The 20,849-nt window shown below is 35.5% G+C and overlaps 1 long non-coding RNA gene across 5 annotated transcripts in view; it reads left to right on the top strand.

Annotated features, from left to right (window-relative positions):
- The window catches only part of LOC134139979 (uncharacterized), a 239,305-nt gene extending 219,146 nt beyond the window's left edge, over positions 1–20,159 (top strand). For 4 of the 5 annotated variants that reach the window (XR_009958297.1, XR_009958299.1, XR_009958296.1 and 1 more), the window contains 2 exons: positions 5,824–5,955; positions 6,345–6,954. This is a non-coding gene — a long non-coding RNA (uncharacterized LOC134139979). Of the gene's footprint in view, positions 1–5,823; positions 5,956–6,344; positions 6,955–20,087 lie in introns of those variants that run through there. The other variant, XR_009958298.1, reaches the window with a different exon arrangement.
- The last annotated feature ends 690 nt before the right edge of the window (positions 20,160–20,849 follow it).

The raw sequence follows: 20,849 nt of genomic DNA, 5'->3' as shown, positions 1-20,849 counted from the left end.
CTAGTAGAGCACTGCATAGAAACAAACTATCGTAGAACTAGAACAGTACAATCATATGTGGAGAAAGAGCCAAAGTGACATGTAGATTATTGCACTTAGAGTAACATGTTAAGAAGAGCAACTTTGAGACAACAGGAGCGGAGAATTCTGAACTCCACTTCCAGGAGAATTCCACTAAAGCATCACTCATCTGACACGGTATGAGGGAAATGAGTGCCTTAGTATGAAAGCAAAGAGGATGAAGGGCAGATTCTGGCTTTCTAGCATGACGCTCTGCTCAGTGTTCCCCTCCCACTCTCCATGGCAGGAATGGTGCAGTCAGGGTAGCTTTCCGTGGAGCACCAACCACTCCTTAGCCCCATCTTCAGTGTGAAGTCAGCCTTTGGTCAGAGTGACACTCTAGGACATCACGCTCTGCAATAAATATTATGGTTTCCACAGACAAGCGCAAACGTGCATATACATGGTTAATTTTTGCCACTGACAAAGGGAAGATAAATCTGAATTGCTTCTGAAGTGCAAGTGTCCATGGTTAACGGGATGAAAAAGTCATAAATTCCTATGAAGCATATAGGGTTTGTGGTATACATTTTCTGTTTTTTCTTTGACTGAGTCAGACTCTGAATACTAGAAAAAAAACATCCCATAAATATTTGATAGTATACTAATTTACATGGTTACCTTTTTTTGTTTGTTTGTTTGTTTGTTTGTTTTTTTTTTTTTTTTTGATTTCCTCACAGAAAATGTTACTTTGGGGATATATGCTTTACTTGATGTTGATAGCAAGAACACTGTCAATTTGATCGGAATACATCTGTTTTTTTAACATGAAACAAGCTTTACTTTCAGAAAATGGAAAGGTGTGGCCATTACAAAAGTTATTAAAATAAATTCTATAGAAGCATGATAGGAAATGTTTGTTTTGCGTAAAAGTTAGTAATACATAATTTGTATTTTATATTAATGAACTGTAAGTTAGTTCTTCAGGACTACCCGGTTTCTATTGGCCTTGGATATAAGCATGAAAACTGGGGCTGCTCACTGAATCTGTTATTTGCATCTGAGAAATTAAAGGTTTTTCCTTCATTTTAAAATCATTTATTAATTTTTCTTGGCTGGTAGAAAACCATTAATAATAAAGGAAAGGAAATGCTGAGTGCTTTTTAAACATCTACAATGGATCAACAGCATACTAGCATGTAATATGATCTTTTTCCCTTGTGAGCTGGAAATTCTTTGAGTATTTTAATTTAAAACATGAAGGTATGCAGACTGACTAATGAAAAACCCTAATACAATGCCTTAAAAAGATTTAAGTTATCACAATAATATTCATAGTATGACATCTGTGGCACTTTGGATGCTATTGAATAGAATTAGAGTAGAAACAAAAATACTTTCTGAAATAGTGAAAATTAATGAAGTAGTGGACCATAAAATTAGAACAGCCCAGTAACAGTGTGTTCCTTCTTGTTATTTGTCTAAGTATGGTACAGTAGAAATACAGGAATACAGTAGAAAAACCTTCAGAATGTCTCTCAGGTGAGATGGTTTCACTGCGCCTTCTTAATGCAAAGCCATTCCTTGACTTCATATCCACCTCACACTTCCTCCATGGTATGCTGCTTTCTCTAATATATTCCATTAACCTTTTGGATTTTATTATGGTATTTCCTAAAATGCCTAGGGTGGGGTGAAGAAAATGTCATATTCCTATTTTTAATGGTAGTAATACCTATTTGTCCTTGACAACAAGTGGCATTTTCTCATGGTCCAAAGGTCCAAAGCAGAGTGGGGCTACATCTATCATTCAGCTCCTTCTTATTGAGGCAATCACACATGATAAGTAATGTGTAGCTATGTAGCTACCTAGCATAACTTGTTAGCTTGTTCAGAGCATTTATTGGGTTGTTATGGCTATTTTCTTCTTGCCTTTTAGTTTTTTTTTTAAACACTTCTCTCTCCCCTAGTTGTTTCCATTGATCTTTTGGCTAGAGATGGAGGATTGAAAGCTATCAGGCCTCTAAATATTCCTTGTCCTTTAGTGAACATTTTGCAGTATTTTATGCCTTTTCACCTTGATAAGAAAATCGAGTGATGCTGAACTAAAATGGTGTCTTCTGCAGTGTTCTTAGCTACCTTATGGATGACAACTCCTGCGTAAAACTACGTGAGGTTCTCACAATAACAAGAAAATTAAAAGCACTGGTGAAAAGAATTAGTTAATACAATATCTGGTTAACTGTCACATGAGAGAGGGGGACATAAATGTAGGAGTTATCAGTATGCCCACCAAAAAGTCCTCCCAGCCACAGTGATTCTGCAGCTATTTTGCTCCCCTTGAAAAGCCAGTTAATTTCCTTTACAAGTCTTTGGACACTTCACACAGTTTAAATCCTGAGGATGGAAAGAGATGCTCATGCATTCTGGTTAGACACTTGGACCCCCCAAAAATGCCATTCTGGTTTAGCTACACCCCTTCTTACCATTTCGTTTTCTAGGGCCTGAATTTGCTGGCCTGTGTGACCAACAGGACATGCTGCAAAACTAACTTGATATGTTTTAGGTTTTTCAGCTTTGGAGGATTAGTGGGATTAAGTCATAGAGTTTGTTCTGGGTTTGGGAAGGCCTTTAGAAAACCTATTGTTAATCAGGGATGAGCAAATGAATTGTCAGTCAAATATTTGTACCGTTCAGTAAATTTAATGTTTTGATTTTATCTAACTCAAACAGCCACTGTATTTGATCATTCTGCAGAAGCTAATATATTGTGTTTGTATTGGAAACTGAATTAGGAGGTAGCAATGTCTCTATAAAAGCCTAAGTAAACCCACCATCATATCTGAAAGCACTTTTTACTAGAAGCATTAAATTCATATATTTAAAACTGACTGAATAATCAAACCCAAGAAGTATTGTATGAACATGAATGTGGAAAATCTATGATGTGCTGCATTTTTTGCATATGCAAAAAGAATAATAAAATGGGCATATAGATCCATAATTTTCCAGCTTGAATATTTATCCTGAAATATTAAGTGCACTGAGAAGTTTACAGAAATACAGTATGACTGAGTTCTGAGGAAATAACTGGAAAAAAACAGAAGTTTGTTCTTTTTTCCTGAAATAAGATCATCTCAAGTATTATTCTAGAGAAAAATCAACAGCTACCTTGGAAAAAGTTGAAGGACACAGCTATAACTTTTTCATTTCCAATTACGCAACTTTTATTTTGGTAGAGCAAGTGTGTTTCACTGATAAGAATGACTTTTAAAATATAATTGAATATCTAACATTTAGTATTTGCATAAATTGTTGGTTTATTATTCCTCTTCAGTCATAATATATAACATTTTATATCAGGATTACATTTTTTCAGACCAGGTCTGTATAATCAAACTTGTGTCACAGTTTAATCTTACAATTATATTACCATCCAACACTCTTAACATTTTTATTGTTAATCAGAAGTTGGCAAGATTCCATATCACGTAGCCTTCCTTGCTTCAAAAATGCAATATCCTGAACCAAAAAATGAAAAAACTCTCAGATTAACAGTAATGCTAAAAAAATAAGACATGATATAGAATAAATCTGGTAATCTGACTCAAAGTTATGAAATTCAGTGATTTGGGGAAATAGTAGTTCATTTTGTAGTTCATTATTTAATAACTAAGGTTGTTTAATAGATTGATGTGAAAAGATAACCTGTTTTGGTTTATATATTCTTTTGCTACATTTGACTTTGTGACTGACCCTTAAAACGAGCAATATTGAAAACTAAACTAACAACACAAATACTTTTGTAAAATGTTTTTATTCTTGTGTAAATATTCTTATTTTTTCTGTCACTGTTTGTACAATGAGGTTTTAATGGGGTTGATGTTTACAGACAAATTTGTATGCAAGAGTTTGTAGCGGGCTTATGGGTTCTTAATGCAAAACGGGCTATATCTGCACATTAAGTATAAAAAAAACTTTTGTCTCTGATGTCTAACATGGCCCTAATGCGGCTCAGACTAGGTAAGGGAGGAGAGGAAGGGGCTCTCCCTCCACTCGCTGCAGAGCAATTCCACAATCCCTTCAGCCCAGCAGAATGAAAGTAGACTTTGGTAATGAGAAGGTTCCTCAGACCTTCAGTCTTTTCTGGGCCCAGCTGTCGTCCATACTGTAAATACTTTGGTCGCTTCCTGTACTACTGCATTGCACCTGGCTGGATTGCGTCTTCCCCATGCGCAGCAGAGCCTCCTCTGCTAACATGACGCTGTCAGCTGCATTAACAAGGGACTCTCCAAGGCGGTGGGTTTGTCTGTAAGGGAACAGAAATAATCTATGCGTCTTACGTAATCAAAAAGTAAGAAGATTTGACTAGTAAATGCATACAGAACTTCATAACAAAATGAAGCAAAAACAAAAGAATTAAATGTTCATGAATAACCTATTAGAGGAACTATCTGCTCTTGGATATTATAAAGTTATCTTCCATTAAGTAAGTTCTTTCACACACACTACTTGTCTTGCTCTGATGGCTAACAACTTTTAAATATATTCGATCCTTCTTGGGCTGAGATGACTATAAGGGAGTAGCTTCATTTTAGCAGTTTTGTTAATGCTTGGATATATGTACAAATAAGAATTAATAGTAATTCTTTTTAGTGTCCCAAATTGCTTTAAAACAGGCCAAAATATAATCATTGTAGATACATTGTAGATGTATAATCATTGTACAGATGTGCAATCCAATGCTGATTTCGGATGCTGATATCAGATCACAAACATGAACATGTTTCTGAAATTGCTGGGTATGAGATTTAAACCTCCAGATCACAATTAAATCTGTTTTGATGGAATTGATGTTTTTTTGATTGAAGTGACGTCATTGCTTAAGGCAGATAAAGAATCAGTACTATTGCACTAAATAAAAACCAGATCACTGCTGCAACCATTTGCAGACTTGTAACACTGGAAATCTCCCCTCAGCTGATGATATGCACTGTTTAAAATAGATAGCGAGAACATATTAATCTACTGCTGTTATATATGTAAAGGCTGTAAGAAGAAGTCTCTGGCCTAACCTTGACAATCTGAGACATGGTAACATTTCTTCGTTGAACCCCACACTGTCAGATATAACACAGGTTAGCAGATCATAAAGATTGTTTTATTTAAGTGTTAGCGAAGTTATCCTGTGTTTTATGTTTACATGCAAAAACAGGTATATTCACTATTATATGGCCATAGCTGTTACACATAGCACCCTACAGAAAACCTCTATAATCAATAGAATGGCTTCTACTACATTAATTCATGAACATCATGGAGCAGCCTAAAATGTCATTTTTATTTTATTTGTGACATTATAGAGGGAAATGGATTCTAACCCTTTCACTGTAAGTTTATATTTTCTGACTTGGAAAAGCAGTATATTGCTTTCTGTATTGCTTTTTGATAAGTCTCTGTAGCATAAGTTTCAGCATAAGCATTTAAAAGGTTCAAAGTCATTAAAAAAACACAGGTATTCCATGGTTGACTGAAGGAATGTTTTTTAAAAAAAGGCTAAAGTTAGACAACTCCAAGTTGGCCCAAACTAAATCCTGTAAAATTTTATAGACTATAAAAGAAACATTTGCTGCTGCAAGAAATCTCACGTCTGGAATATAATTGGTAGTCATAATCTGACTACCCGTTGCATCTTTTGATATGAGAATGTACATTTGCATTTTTTTCAAGTGTAAAATAGAAAGTTGTAAGTTAAAAGGGAATTTAATATGTCATGCTGCAACTGTGCCATCTAATTGTCTTTTTTGTTTCATGTACCCACAGAAGCGGTGTTCCTGAAACACGACTGACTTGCCACATATCAAACTTTTGTACAGGAAACAAGAAAACAAAGTTGGTGGAGAATACATATACATATATGCGTGAAAGCAAACTACACTTACTGATGACGAACAGGTCAGACATTTCTTCTTTCTTAATGATGGTTTAAAGGGGCTCTCTTGATATTAATTAATCCTGTAGGACTCTCTGAACTAGAAATCTGCAGCAACATTACTGCCTTAAAACAACAAGGATTGTTCAGCTCTTCATCCCCTTCATTTTTACCCACCTTCTCAAATTGCGGTAGCTCTGGTGATGCTTTTGCATTTGTTTTTATATATATAAGTTTCTGGGGATTTTTTGGTTACCAGATATTAATTACTAAAAATATTACACACACATTGTAGTGGCCTAGGGAGAGCTGACTAGAGGCTCTGAAACCTGAATTTACCTGAAGCAATGATTTTCTGTTCAAGACTCAGAGCAGAGAGCACTCTGGATACACATATTTACACTGATTTCAGTTCCAGGAGACGGAAATCTTGAGCATGCCAGGACTGGCAGAATCGGAGAAGAATATGCCTGAGATGACCAGACTGAGACGAAACAGTGTGGGTTTTTTTTTGTTTGTTTGTTTGTTTTTTTGTTTGTTTGTTCGTTTTCCTAAGAGGACAGTTTGTGCCTGTAGCAGTACTGAACTGAGGCATCTCCAGGGACGCTGGATTGAAGTGGACACTTAGGAGGTGCCCACGCAGCCGTGTGACCGTGGCCTGTCCTCTTACGGGTAAACGTTCTGCTAGCAGACCGGCAGGCCTGAATTCATTGTGATTAAATTCCTGACGGGAAGGAAAGGAGACCGGTCAGGTCTTTGGATCCAGTGTTTCAGAGGCAGAGTTCCTTTAAACTGGAATTCAAAGGTGCTTTTCCTGCACCCCTTCACTGGACACAGCTTACAGATGGTTTCTGTAAGCCTGTGTAGATGTGCCTGGGACATCTTTCTGCTGCATATCCAAGCCAGTGGTCTGCCGATTTGTGTGTTTAATCGTAGCTTGAAAATATCTGTAGGTTTGAGTCTGTGATCGACAAAGCTTTGAAGTTTAGTTTTCTGACACTACCTGAATCGCATCTGTGCTGTCTAAACCTAAAATAAATAATTTAATCATTAGATAGAAAGTATATACTTAGTAGTAAGTATAGTATCTATTTCTCTATGAACAACTATCTATAATGTATGACATGTATGCATATAAAAGTATCAAATACAGCATTAATTTCATATTCAGTGAAAAATTCTGAGCAATAGAAATATTTTAATAAAAATATGTATTTAGATGCAGAAAGCAGTCATGTATATTATTAACTTATCATTTAAAGTGAATTAGCAAAACAGGATCTATTTATACTACTTCAAAAATAATAATATTATTCTGATGAGTTGAACTGAATACCTTTATTTATCACACATGAATGGTACTATATCTCGTCAGTTACAAAAATCAATAAGATCAAATATCTTTCATTTAAATGAGTCAGATTGCAAGCTGACCTCTATTGTGCTGAATAAATGTGGAGCACGCTGATATTTTATGAGTGATGAGAATGTTCTACCAGACCTCATTATTCACCAAATTTCAATTAAAAGAAAACATTCAGTTCAGCAAATCAGAAAGAAAACTGAACTGTGAAATGGAATGATATGAAAATAAAAGGATATGAAGATAAAATGGTATAAAATAGTGTACAAATAACTGTAAATAATCAAGAAGAATAATCTCTGCTTTTTTCCTTTAAACATATGCTAACTTAAAGTTATATTGAATTCCTATTGATTTAAATATTACTCAAGTATATGAAGTTAGACATGCTCCGGATTCAGCAGGGGTTCGCAACTCCTATTTACATTCCTAACCTCCTGCTGAAAACATGTGATCAGTCATTTGCAGTATCAGACTGTTCCACATGGATTTCAAAACACATCATTTGTTTACCCTTTTGATTTTAGACATAAAATTGGCTTATTATCAACACCAGGTTTTCAGAAACAGCAATGTATTTAGAAGCACTGGTCCTATACTGAAAGTTTAAAATACCAGTTTTACAATTTTGTGCAGTTCCTTTTTATTACAATCACGTATCCCTACATTAGCAAGAGGGTCCTTAAGAAATCATATTTGTCTCAAAGAAATATTATTATTTATCATCTCCCTTGTCTGACAACCACTGCGCAATATTACATACTGACTTACATACGCACCGAAAGTCCCTGAAAATATTAATTTGAAAAAAAAAATCCTGATGGAAGAAATTATTGTTTACCCTCCAATAACTGATTTCTTTCTTATTTTTTTAATCCTCTAAAGTTAAGACCTCAGGGTGTTGACACATACACTTTAAAAAAACTGCATGGAACTGATGTTTATCGATTTCTCCTTCCTCCCTCCTGAATTATATTTTCAATACGTAAAAAGGGGGAAAGAACCACAAGGCTTGAGTGTTGACCCTGAGAATTGAGTTTGATGAAACTTCTGATCTTCCCCTTCTCTAGATGCTTCTGATCTGTTTGCATTTCAATGACACATAATAATACTTATATTTCCCACAATTGCTGGTTCAGCCCACTTCGTTTTCTCTGTCTAAATCTTACCCTCTTAAGTAATAACACTAATAAAGCTCTTCATCTTTGATGCTATAGTTACATCTTCTAAAAGCACGATCTTCAAATGCATTTCAGTCTGATGACAAGTGGCCTGCTTGCTGGTTTCGAAAAATGAAAGGTCCTTTAACTAGCAATAGAAAGAGAAATAAAAAACTATTTGGACAAATGTTTCTTTTCAAACCTACAGACTAAAAGTTACCTCAATTAAATTTTGCTAATGTTATCTTTTACCAATATTGCCAAACCTTACATCATTTACTAGATATTTCTGTTTGTACATACATATAACAAGCTGTTTTGGTTTCGCAATTTTAGTTTGACCTAGTCTGACTATAGCTTAGGAAAAGAAGACATCAGGTTCCTCTTATCCTTAAAATTAATTTTTCTAATTTTCTTCATACTTAAGCTGGGGATTGAAAATCTGTTTTCATCCATTCACACTTAATTACATTTTATGGCTCTAGTCACCTATTTCTATAAAGCCGTTTTTCCAAGTATTAAGGATATGAATCATCTTCTTTAAGAAACCCCAAAAGAACAAGAAATCGTTTAATAATAAAACAACAATGAAATAACATAAAATGACTTTGTGATGCTTCAACAAACCCATCTCTGCTATCAACATAAGTTAAAGAGAAGTTGGAGTAGTGAATTATTCTTTTCTTCTAACAAAATCTAAAAATAAATAAAAAAAGCCTGAACCCTGACTATATGCAAAAAAAAATAACTTGGATTATAAACACATTCTTGAATATCACATTTTGCAGTCAAAAAGAATAAAGAGGGAACTAATACTCATTGTTTTTCCTTTTCTATATATCAAACATTTCTCATAGATTTTTTTATGTATGCTTACCTGATAAATCCTTTGGTCCACAATTCTGCAGATGTGAGAATAATTACAGATTTAGAAAGAATGGCCTACGTGGAAAATTAAGTGTATTTTGTTGTTTAGCATACCACATAGAGACAAATGGGCACAGAGAAAATATTAAGATTACTACCCAGGTTTAAATAAGAAAGACCAAGGCAAACATGAAATGCAATTCACAAAAGATCTCAAGATTAATAGCAAATAATTGTAGAAATGTATTGTTATTAGAAGAAAGTGAAAGAAAACATTTTTCCACTAATGATCCCAAGCAAATTTAATTATTTAATATTTAACATTTCTCACTAAAAAAAGGAGCTATTTAGCACAGTTAATACTGATTATAGGGAAAAAAAAAAAAAAAAAGATCTCAAGCCTACAATTTGGAAGCAACAAGTTAGAGAAAAACAAAGTAAGTTATCTACTTTCAGATTCCCCGATCTCATATCAGCTTCATCCCAGAGTACTTGGAGGTTTTCAAGGCCTGACTGGTCATAGTCCTGCTTAATCTGGTCTCAGGTCCTTTGAGCAGTAGGCTGGACTCTGAGGTCTCTTACAACCAAAATTATCTTGCACCCTATCCAGATCCTCTTGTGTCCACTTTGGAGAACTGCATTTCAGAAATGATACGAGTTTATTGAAAAGAGTCTGTAGGGAGAAATGTCTTCCTCTTCTCCCATTGTCTTCTGCAAAAACATCTCAGGAGAAATCCAAGGACATGTAGTAGATAATTGCAATAACTGAGAACAGTGTGCTCTTTTTTTCCATTCATTGACGGAGTTTGTAATTTATCCAAATTTTGACAAATGAGCATCTCAGTTTCTTAATAAAGAGTTTTGAGTATTAATTTCTCATCTAAATGTTTATTCCATCCCTATGCTAAAACAAAGGAATAATTATAATGCGGCTTTGAATGAAATGAATAAACATCTTGATTAGTCACATTAGTTTCAGTGATGGGTACTATATTATTTTAAAAGTTCTCTTTAGGTTTTAAATAGCAAGGGATGAAATCCTTGTAGGGGAAATTCAAAAAATAAAATGAAGTAATGGAGTAGCATGTATGATTGTTCTACTAATTACTAGGAAAAATAGGAAAAACACAAAATAGATACTTGGTCTGGCAGTGTTTCATGGCCCTAAATCTAGCTGGCAGACGGCTCTGCAGCTAAACCGTGAGGAAGCAAGTAAAAGCTGGGTTTGGAGAACAGCAAGAGATGAGTGGCAGCATTTGCTGGTTAGAGACCCTTCCTTTCCTTTTGGAAAAGGAAAGGCTCATCCACTGGATGGTCACGAGACCTTACGGAAGTTAAGATGGAGACATTATTATGTCCTTTTAAGAGTTAAAGGACTGCAATCATTTCCAGCCATCACGTGGTCAGTGAATGAGTCTCTGCAGTTCTTCCCTTTTCAACGCACAGTTAAGAAATGGGCTAATGCAGGAGCTCAAGTTTTACTCACAGAGGTTAGAAGTAATGTTGTGGGCCATCATTCGTAAGTTAATTTGTCTTCAAGTGTTGTCTTCAGCTCTGTGTAGGATTAGGCCCTTTACTCAGCCTGTAAAGTTGTGCAGCTGAAAAGTAACCATGTTTCTGATTGAAAGCTAAAATTAAAAAATGACAGGAACACAGTTGCAAACATGCTAGTATGACAAATTTAAAGTGAAGTTTGACATGTTGAGTTTACCAATACCTAAAAGAATGTCTAAAAAAAGGAGAACTAAAACAGCTAAAAGAAATCGGGTAACAAGAAAAATAAGCCTTTTGTGAAAGAACAAAACATGATTTCTTTTTTTTCTGCCATAGGTGTCTAGTATGTGCTTCATAAGCGATAAAAAAAATACTGTAAAGGGATTTTAAATTCCCCCATATGATGATGGTCTAGACCCTGGCAATCTCTCAGTGGAAGGCAAAGATTAAGTTAAATTTTTGCGAGACCCTTAGGATTTGACCGAGACCCCTTAATATGCTCAGTTTGCAGTTAGAATTAATTGCTGGCAACCTTGAATCTCTTATGTACTGATTAGTCTTTTTTACTAGACTATCAGCTTGACTACAACCTCAGAATGAAAACTTTACATTCCATTTTCTCTTCCTTTTTCCTTACTATTATCTCTCATGTTGATTAATAGTCAGTGACTATTACTCGGTGACAGAGATATCTGTGTAATTCTGTTTCTCGATTTTAAAAAAACGAATATGCAACATTTAAAATAAGAAACTGCTATGTAAAAGGTTTTTGCTAGTTAGAAAGGACAGCTAGACTGTATGTGAAATTATGGCTTTACAGAGTGGTATGCAGTATCTAGCTTTTAGGAAATAAAAAATCTAAAAGGTACTTACTTAGGGCTACTGTAGTGATACATACTCACTCCTCTGACTTACAGAATTACGTATGTGAGTAAGTGCTCATGAATAAGTGATATATCTATGTGCAAGACTTGTGCTCTACTTTAATCTTCAATTAGAGTTTTCATCTTGTTCTGAGTCTGAACAGAGGGAGTCATTTAAATTCCGAAGACTGCAAATATACCCTCAGGTTGGGTGAAACAACAACTGCACTGAAACACACACAGAAACACTAATTTATTTATACATGTTTCTGTATGTGTGTGTGTGTGTATATATATATATTTATTCTATGTACATACATATATATACACAATATAGATTACATGAATATATAATGTATGTATGCATGCAAGCATATACGCAGACTTAAACATCTGCCTTCAGATTGTTGTGCATGAATTTGTGTACTTATGCAATAATCAATCGCAGTATAAGGTAAATTTAGATGTGCCTGGGAAATGTCTGCTTAGGCTTTTCTCGTTCTGCTGAGTACAAGCAGAACGCTGAGAGCTTATACAGATTACACATATACTTTGAGTATATTGTGTTAAGTTTCATTATGTTTGAATTCAAGTCATACTGTAGGCTACTGGGAAAAAAAAGTTTTACTCAGCTATCTGAAATGATTATCATTTGACAATTTCTACAGATCACCATGCAAAATTGTGTGGCAGTGGGTGTAAATTTAAATATTTAGTAAGATTTTTTTTTTAAATAGGTTTGCCATGCTCATTGAGAACTATGGGTACTGAGTACCTTTCACAGCACCATAGGAATATGTATTATATTGCTTAATACTGAACCTACTCTGAAAAGTAAGTCTGAGCATCAGTCATCTATTACCAAGGTCATACTGCATTTCATAGAAACAGTGAATGTAGGATGTGATACTAGAGGAACTATATGTAGAACAAGAAGCAAAAAACACATAATACTTGAAGATGGTAGAGGATTCAGGTGAAACTACAAAATTATTAGAGGGGAAGATTAATAAGGACTGTTATAAGAAAGAAATATTTGTCTTTGGTATTTCTTTGGCAATTATGATTATGAGATAAGTTTCAAACTGACTCTGTGCTCATAAAAATAAGCAGATAACTTCAGGAACTATCTGTTTCTTGCAAATTCTCCTTTTCTTGTTTATCTTGTACACATGGGGATTTTTTTGTTTGTTTGTTTTATTTTCTGTGTTTGCATTGGGATGGACAGTGTTATGTTTAAACCCCTAAGAGACAATGAAGACTATATAAGGCCACATAAGGTAAATGAGCTAACAAAAGAGAAAGAAATACTTTTCCTTTTCCAAGATATTATCACTCTGAACAAAGATATGAAATTGAACAGTGGAAAAATTAGGCAGAATGTCGGGAACTTTTTACTATTGACGGAATAGTCTTCAAACAAAGCCAGAAGAGCCAGTGTCTGATTTTGGCAGGTGTGCTATGAGGCCAAACATACAAAGCGCTTCAAAATTTTGTCATATCCTTTCGCAATTTTTTTCCAAAAAATAAAAGGAAAAAGAAAAAATTGAAGTCAGAAATTTATATTTATATGTGTTTTGAGGTTATGAGCAAAGTTACCAGTAGCCCAATTTAAAGATTTCAGAACTGTGAACAAGAAATGAAATGTTACAAGATTTATGAGGGGCTGGAGTTCAGTGAATGTGTGTCTAAAGAAATGACTTGCATTTTAATGAAGTGTATTACACTTGAGAGGCAATATCTTGGTTATCCTTTATGAACAATGACTTTGACTGTGTGCAGCTGTCAAAGAGAGCTCATTATACCAAAGAACTTATAGTTCAGCTGTACAGATTGATATGATGGTCTCCAATACGTGGTACGTTTCTAGAGGCAATGAGAGTAGAAGTTAGGGGTATCCAAAATGGTAATTACTTATGAGAAATAGCTTCGCGGTTTCTACTTAGAATTCAAAGAACTTTTTTCAAGAAAAAGAACTTTTTTAACTTGATCTGTAGCCTAAACCTCAAGGCTACCCTCCAACTTTGCACAGCAGCTAAAGAATTTTGAATCTGATGTATTGTACAGATGAAGGGAAAGCATTTAAAATACATTGCCTCTGAAACACTATCTAACAATATGAATTAACATTATAAATACTGTAATTTTGTTTCTTTATACTTTTTTCCCAGATTAGAGAGGTTTGATGATTGCTTTAGATAAAAATAGCAGCTTCAGCAATTTCTGAAAAGGCTGTACTTTCAACAACAAACAATGACAGATACCCTAATTTCCTGAAGTAGAGGACGGATTTTTTTTGTGTGGTTGGTTGCTCCAGTACAATAGGTTCATGAGCAGAGTATCATTCTCGTGAAAATTTTATTCAGACATTAATAACCTGAAACTTCTGAAAAAAACACAAAATGGAAGAGATCAGGAACACTGGCTGACTTGCTGCACCCAGCAGATTCTTTGTTTTACTTGTAGGATTCGTGGCAATTGCAGGCTTCTACATTTTGAGGCTGCAAAGTCATTCCTTAGAAAGCAAGACAAGGAAAAGCCTTCATGAGGTGATCATGTTGATTTGTTAAACTTCAGTCTTTGATTTATTTTTGAAGAAGTAGTAGTAAACTATAAAAATCTTTTTTTCCTCTCTCTACTAATGCTGCTGTGAGGTATTAATTTGTCAGTTGTCAGCCAGAAGACCTGGCTTCCTCAAATTTTTAAATTGTGCTCTGATATGTCACCAACTATTTCTGCTTCTAGAATAGGTGCCTGCATCTGCTCATGATATATGAAAAAAAATGAATATGGATAGGAAGATATTCTTATTTTGCAGTGGATATCTGTGTTTTGTGTCCATATATTTCCAAAGAAGAGCTATCCTTCAACCCTTAGCCTAACAAAAAGAGCGATATTCTCTGTAAAGCAGTACTATAGAAAAACAATATTCATAAACTTAAATCAAAAAAGTATTTGCAATTCTGATAAACAGTCATACTTCTGAGGTTTTGTTTATTCATTCATATTTATTCTTTTTAAAGCAACATCCTTCTAGGAATTTTCTACTCCCTACATCAAGGGGTTAAATGAAAATCCAACAGTCACAAAACAAAACCAGACTTAGTTCATATGTTAATGAGCCAGGATAATTGCAGCTTTCCCTAGGTAATCTCAATGTCAATTATTCATGAACCATTGACAGCAGACATGACATTTCCATCTGACAGCTTTCAGTCGTTCTGTTTACAAGTGTGAAATGTTAAGGTGTGTTAGATAGGAGTTAAGAGTTGTGTTTTTGGGGAAAGATGAAAAAAGTTAGCAAAGAACAAAGTAGAAGAAGGAGATATAGTAAATTACATATAAAATGTGGTAAGTTATATAACTCTATAAAGAACAAGAATGCAGCCTATTTATTTCTGATGTTAACTTCTGCAGAATAGGAATGGACTTATTCCTCAAGTGTTAACGTCTGCTGAGCTCCAAAATCTGCACTGAGACCAGCTAATATATTATGCACAAGTGCTCAAAGCAGCTATGTATAGAGCTTAAAGCCATGCCCTTTTTTAATTTTGCTTTTAAGCAAGAGGGTGGAAGCCTTTAGGAGTCCAGTGACAGCCACTGCGCTGTTTCGGTGCGCCACAACCTCTGAGCTGTCGCCCCTCAGATTTCCCCGTTCCACCGAGGAAATTTGTGACCGGCTGGCTGAGCGATGCCACCTTGCTCGTGTGAGGCTGCTGGATCACAGCGCGCACCAAGATCAGGAGGAGTAGGGAGCTCTGGCTCTCCGTCAGCATAGGGAACTGAGATACAGTGTTCAGTGAGCTGGCAGTGGAGCTGCTTCTGAGCCGCTTCCAGACGTGGCACAGCCTTTCGGCTATCAGCAGGGCTTCAGTCCTCCTTGGAGAGCCATCCCCCGTGCCACGGGGGCACTGTAAAATAAATGCATACAGAATGACTCAAACATTTTAGCAAAAATTCGGATAGAGAGTGCTGTTAAGGACTTAGGATGTGTTTGAGTGGCTCTGTTCCTGCAACCTGAAACAGCTAAGCAGGCAAGATGCCAGGCCAAGAAATTGGTTCTAAATTCTCAAGGACAGAGGTTAAATCAGATAACTGAGATGCAAACTTTGCAATATTTAATGTATAGGTTCTTCCAAGCTGATTTGATACCCAGCAAAAGTTAAATTCCTGTGTATCCTTAAGTGCCTTTGACATAATGTGATTTTTATAACTGCTGTTCTTATATCTGTGAAGACATTAGAATATTTTCCAATACTCGAACTCTAATTGAAATTAATTGACAATAATACAATAGGGAACAAGTTTTTAAAGGCATTTAAGTGCCTAAAAATGTAGGTAGGCACTTAGTGAGTTTTTTCAAAAGATTTTGTACACCTGACTTCCATTATAAAAAGTGTAAGCAGTCTCAGTCCATTAATAAGCTATTTTAGTTTTTCAGTCTTTGTATTAATTTTAAGGAAGTGAATATTTAAGAAAATGCTCATCCAGGCTGAGCATTTACATTTGTTCTAACCAAGTTATTTTTCATCTGAATACAGATACTTTATAGCATAGCGTTACAGATTTTTTAAAATTCTTTTTTGAAATAAGGGGATTGGTAAAGCATGATGGAAGAATGGGGCATTAATAATGGTTAGAGTTCCCTGAGTGATTAAAATGGTTGATTTTAGGGTGCATCAAAACTCAACATACAATACCATATTTCACAATAACCTACCTTTGGAGTTCTGGATCTGCAGCCACAAGAAAATTGTCCTAATACTGATATTATGGGATGTGCTCAACTCCTCAATCAAAAGTGTGCTGTAATATAAAGAGAGTCATGAAAGAAATTACTTAGCACCCTCTTATTATTTTTACACATGTTTGGAGGTAGTTGTAGTCTAAGCTTTCATGCTTATTGGCCAGGGATGAGGGGCAGTGCAAGAGAAAAGTCCTTGTGTGTTTTTTGTTGGTTTTTTTAATTGTTTGTGTCTCAAGCTGTCATTGCAGTATAATACAACTTAAAATATCATTGCTTGATGCAATAAAAATAATGATTTTATGAAATCTCAATGCCAAGGGAAATAATATTATGTCTTAGAAAACTCAAAGATATATTAATGTTGATAAAACAAACTGTTTTCCTTGACTTATGGTATTGATTGAGTGACTTATAAACCACTTGATAGTCTAAAAGTATTTCAAATAAAAGGCAAACATGACCTTTTGCCATGATTATGTTCCCTAGATACTTCTGCCTGTTTACATACACAGACAAGCAGATACTGTATTGACTTCTAAAGGTCTTCAATAAATGCTGTAAGAAAGGTAAAATCTCCTATTCTGAAGTAGATAATAAACTTTAAAGTTGGAAAAGTATCACCTCCAAGGAATAAAGCAAAACTAAAAAGGGCCATAGGGAACTATTTACTTTATTTCATATTCTGAATAGACTATCATCTATGATTAATTCTGCCATTTGGATATCTAACATGATCTCTCCAAAACTTGGACAAAATTTTGGCTTTTGTTGTAAGTAAGTTCTTTTCCTCCTTTTTAAAATGAACTACACAGTGGGAACCCTTGTACTCAGTAGCAAAATAATGTAAACTTGTAAAAGTTTAAAGCCTGTTTAAAAGTTTTTACATTTTCCATTTAACTGTTACAAAATAATGGTTCATAGTATGTAACTCCCTTTCATTAGATTCACTGTCAAGTCATGCATCTGTATTTTATTTACCTACTGCTAAATTCCCACAGAATTTCAATTCAAGTAAAAGGTACTGTAGAAGATTTCTAAAGTTGATGCTGCATTATGCTGCTTTAACTCTTATTTTACATAGAATCATTAAGGAGCCTAAGAGCTTTGTGTAGGAGCCTGTGCTCACCTTCACAGGTAAAATATTTAAGTGCACACATGGTACTTCTCAAACTTGTTCATGGTTCAGACCACAGTCATGAAACAGATATGCAGGGTTTCTGAGATTGTGTGTGTCATTACATTTTCTCAAGATCTCTAAAAATAATAATAGTAAGTCAGTTTGTAGTTTATGAATGAATTAATTATTGAACAGATATTGAAAGTTATTAATTGGTTTCAGTGTCCAGCAGAAAGGATGAAATTTATGTCTGAAATCCTTAAATGAAAAAGAAATAAATCTAGTATTGATTATGGAAAGCAAAAAATGGGTTTCATGAAACAAAATGATAAATAAATTTGTCTTTCTTTAAAAATAAGCTCTAATTGTCATGAAGAGTAAGGGATTAAATCAAAATATAGATTAAAAAGAAATCTACAAAATAGTTCATGATACAGCTAAGAAAAAAAAAGGTCTATGCAAGGAATATTAGAAGAGCAGCAGTGCTACACAGACATTTCCAGGCACCTCTAGAAGTAACCATTTTGTATTATTTTTATAACAGTGATACAGTACTGGCTTGCATTTCAAAAGGCTAGCATTATTATTTAACACAGTAAACATGGGTTTTATAAGCAGTTTGTAAGTCAGTCTGAGAAACACTGACACTGCTCAGTTGGCATTTCTTTTCACTGATAAGAGCTAAAAAGCAGATCTAATATGTTTGATGTCAGTAATATTGATGAAGATTTGACCTTCATATCTAAATATAATCATGTTCAGCACGTCTAAAAAAAATCAAAAAAACTTTCTTCAGGTAGCCTGGGAAAATTTTTCTATCAGCTTTCATTTGTGAATTTGTATCTTATTGGGCAATCTTAACCTAAACATGTGTTGGTGCATAAAGCTGAAGAATTTTTCGAGATATTATATACTTAAATGGGGGTCAGTAGCAGGTAACTGCAATGTAATGCAACGGTAACTGCATAATATAACAAAATCTAAGGATCACTCTACTCAGACTAATTAATCTTATAAATGTTCTTTAGCCCCCTAAAGAACATATTTCAGAATGAGAGACATGAAAGAGAGGCCTGCACAATTTGGAAACATCTCAGCAGTAGCAGGTAGAGGGAGGTGAACCTGCCCCTCTATTCAGCCCTGGTGAGGCCCCAACTGGAGTACTGTGTCCAGTTCTGGGCTCCCCAGTACAAGAGGGACATGGAGCTCCTGGAGAGAGTCCAGCGTGGGGCTACGAGGATGATCAGAGGGCTGGAGCATCTGTCCTATGAGGAACGGCTGCGAGAGCTGGGCCTCTTCAGCCTGGGGAAGAGCAGACTGAGGGGGGATCTTATCAATGTGTACAAGTACCTGAAGAGAGGGTGTCAAGGGGACGGGGACAAACTCTTTTCAGTTGTCCCGTGTGACAGGACAAGAGGCAATGGGCAGAAATTGAACCTCAGCAAGTTCCGCCTGAACGTGAGGGGGAATTTCTTCCCTGTGAGAGTGACAGAGCCCTGGACCAGGTTGCCCAGAGAGGTGGTGGAGTCTCCTTCTGTGGAGATCCTCAAAGCCCGCCTGGATGCAACCCTGTCTAACATGCTCTAGGTGACCCTGCTTTAGCAGGGAGGTTAGACTAGATGATCTCCGGAGGTCCCTTCCAACCTTACTGATTCTATGATTCTGTGATTCTTGTCCTTTACATCATCCTAAATACATACATGCAGACCTAGAAGCGCTTTCCCTCCTATTCCTTTAAAGGAAATTGCTGTTCTTTTTTAAGTGGTTTTGTTTTTGTCTTGAATTAAACTGTGCTATCAGTTACAAATATCACATTTAGCCTTTAGTTGCCTTGACTTTGTATTGAGTGTCAGATCTGATACTGAAAATACATAGACTTCTGTTAATTTTACTAAACTAATATTACTTGGTGCTGTGTCTGGGATAAAATTAGAAATTCCTTATTAGAAAAGGAAGCAAGAGGCTGAAACAGTGGGATCAGAATATGCAAACAGCAGTAAGCAAATATTAGTAATTTTACAGTTTTTAACTACAGGTAAGGATGATATAGATATGAATCTGATAGGGCAGGCTGAAATCTAGCATATGAATACTGTAACAATAAAAAAGCATACACCACAAGCCAGTGTATTCATATTAGATATCGTAAATCTTCTTCAGATGTCTTTATGTTAGGGATAACACAAGCAGGGCCTATTCCACATGACCTGTAGGTATCCAGTCTCATTGAAAGACTCTAAGTCATGTTTTGAATTGCACAAGTGCAAGTGCAGATTAATATTTAGCCTTAATGAGGGTCCCACAATGTTCTCCTGAGGCCTGGGCATTTTTTTCCTAAAGTACTGGATCCTGCCTTTCACAGGCAATTTCTTTACCCTAAACTGTGACAAAGTTGAGATGTTTTTTTCCCCTGAGGTCCAAAGCCATTCTGCTGATTCAAAGGAAAAGTTGAAAACCTGAGCAAGTCTACGTCCAATTTGCTTCTCTCAGAAAACTCCTTCACAGCCTCTGCAAATAATAGTAATGTGAGCTCCTCCTCTGCAGGTACATGTTCCAGGCTGGAGCGGAGAATGGGATTCTGTATCCCATAGCCTTGGATACCATACCTGATTCCCAGGGAGTCCATGTTTGTAACCTCTTCACTTTTTGGAAGGAGAGAGTGGAGAGACAGCCCCCAGCCATCACGCACATGGGTCAGCCAAACCCACTCTATGCTTTTGGCTTCATGAATCAAGATGAGCTTTTTATCTATTTTTTTTTATTAAATCTATTTCAGTAAACTCTTAAGCATGGTCATAAGTCTCTTCTAGTCCATTCCTGTTCAACAAATCATCTGTTCACATTTAACATACACTTCTGTGACACATTATCTCAATAGGAAGTTCAGCTGCAGTCAAGGTATGCTTATCTACTTTGCCTTAGGGTTTGTCTCTGAAGTTACAGTGAAGTGAGGAAGTACAACGCGTTAGCTAGTCTACATCAATTCCCTACATGAGCCTTTCAGTGTGCAGTAATGCTTTCTGAGTAAGCATTAGCGTAGAGTACCTAGTCTACCATGCTGTAAACTAGCGCTGTAGATCACTTATGTTCTGTAGTAGAGGAATAGTCCTTTACCTTGTCTCTTCAGATCACCTCTGACTTTGACATTTTTATCCACTACTGAAAAGTATACTAATGCATATATTAATTATGCATTATGCTGTATGGCATTAATTATAATACTGCATTATGTTTGTATATAATCAAATATGTCATAATCATAAGTAAAATCAATATAAAAGTAAATAAGATAGCTTTTAAAACTCA

Source organism: Rhea pennata, chromosome 4 (assembly GCF_028389875.1).
Source record: "Rhea pennata isolate bPtePen1 chromosome 4, bPtePen1.pri, whole genome shotgun sequence".
NCBI classification, from domain to species: domain Eukaryota; kingdom Metazoa; phylum Chordata; class Aves; order Rheiformes; family Rheidae; genus Rhea; species Rhea pennata.
Note: the sequence above shows the minus strand (reverse complement) of the source record. Positions and strands in the feature narration are given on the sequence as shown.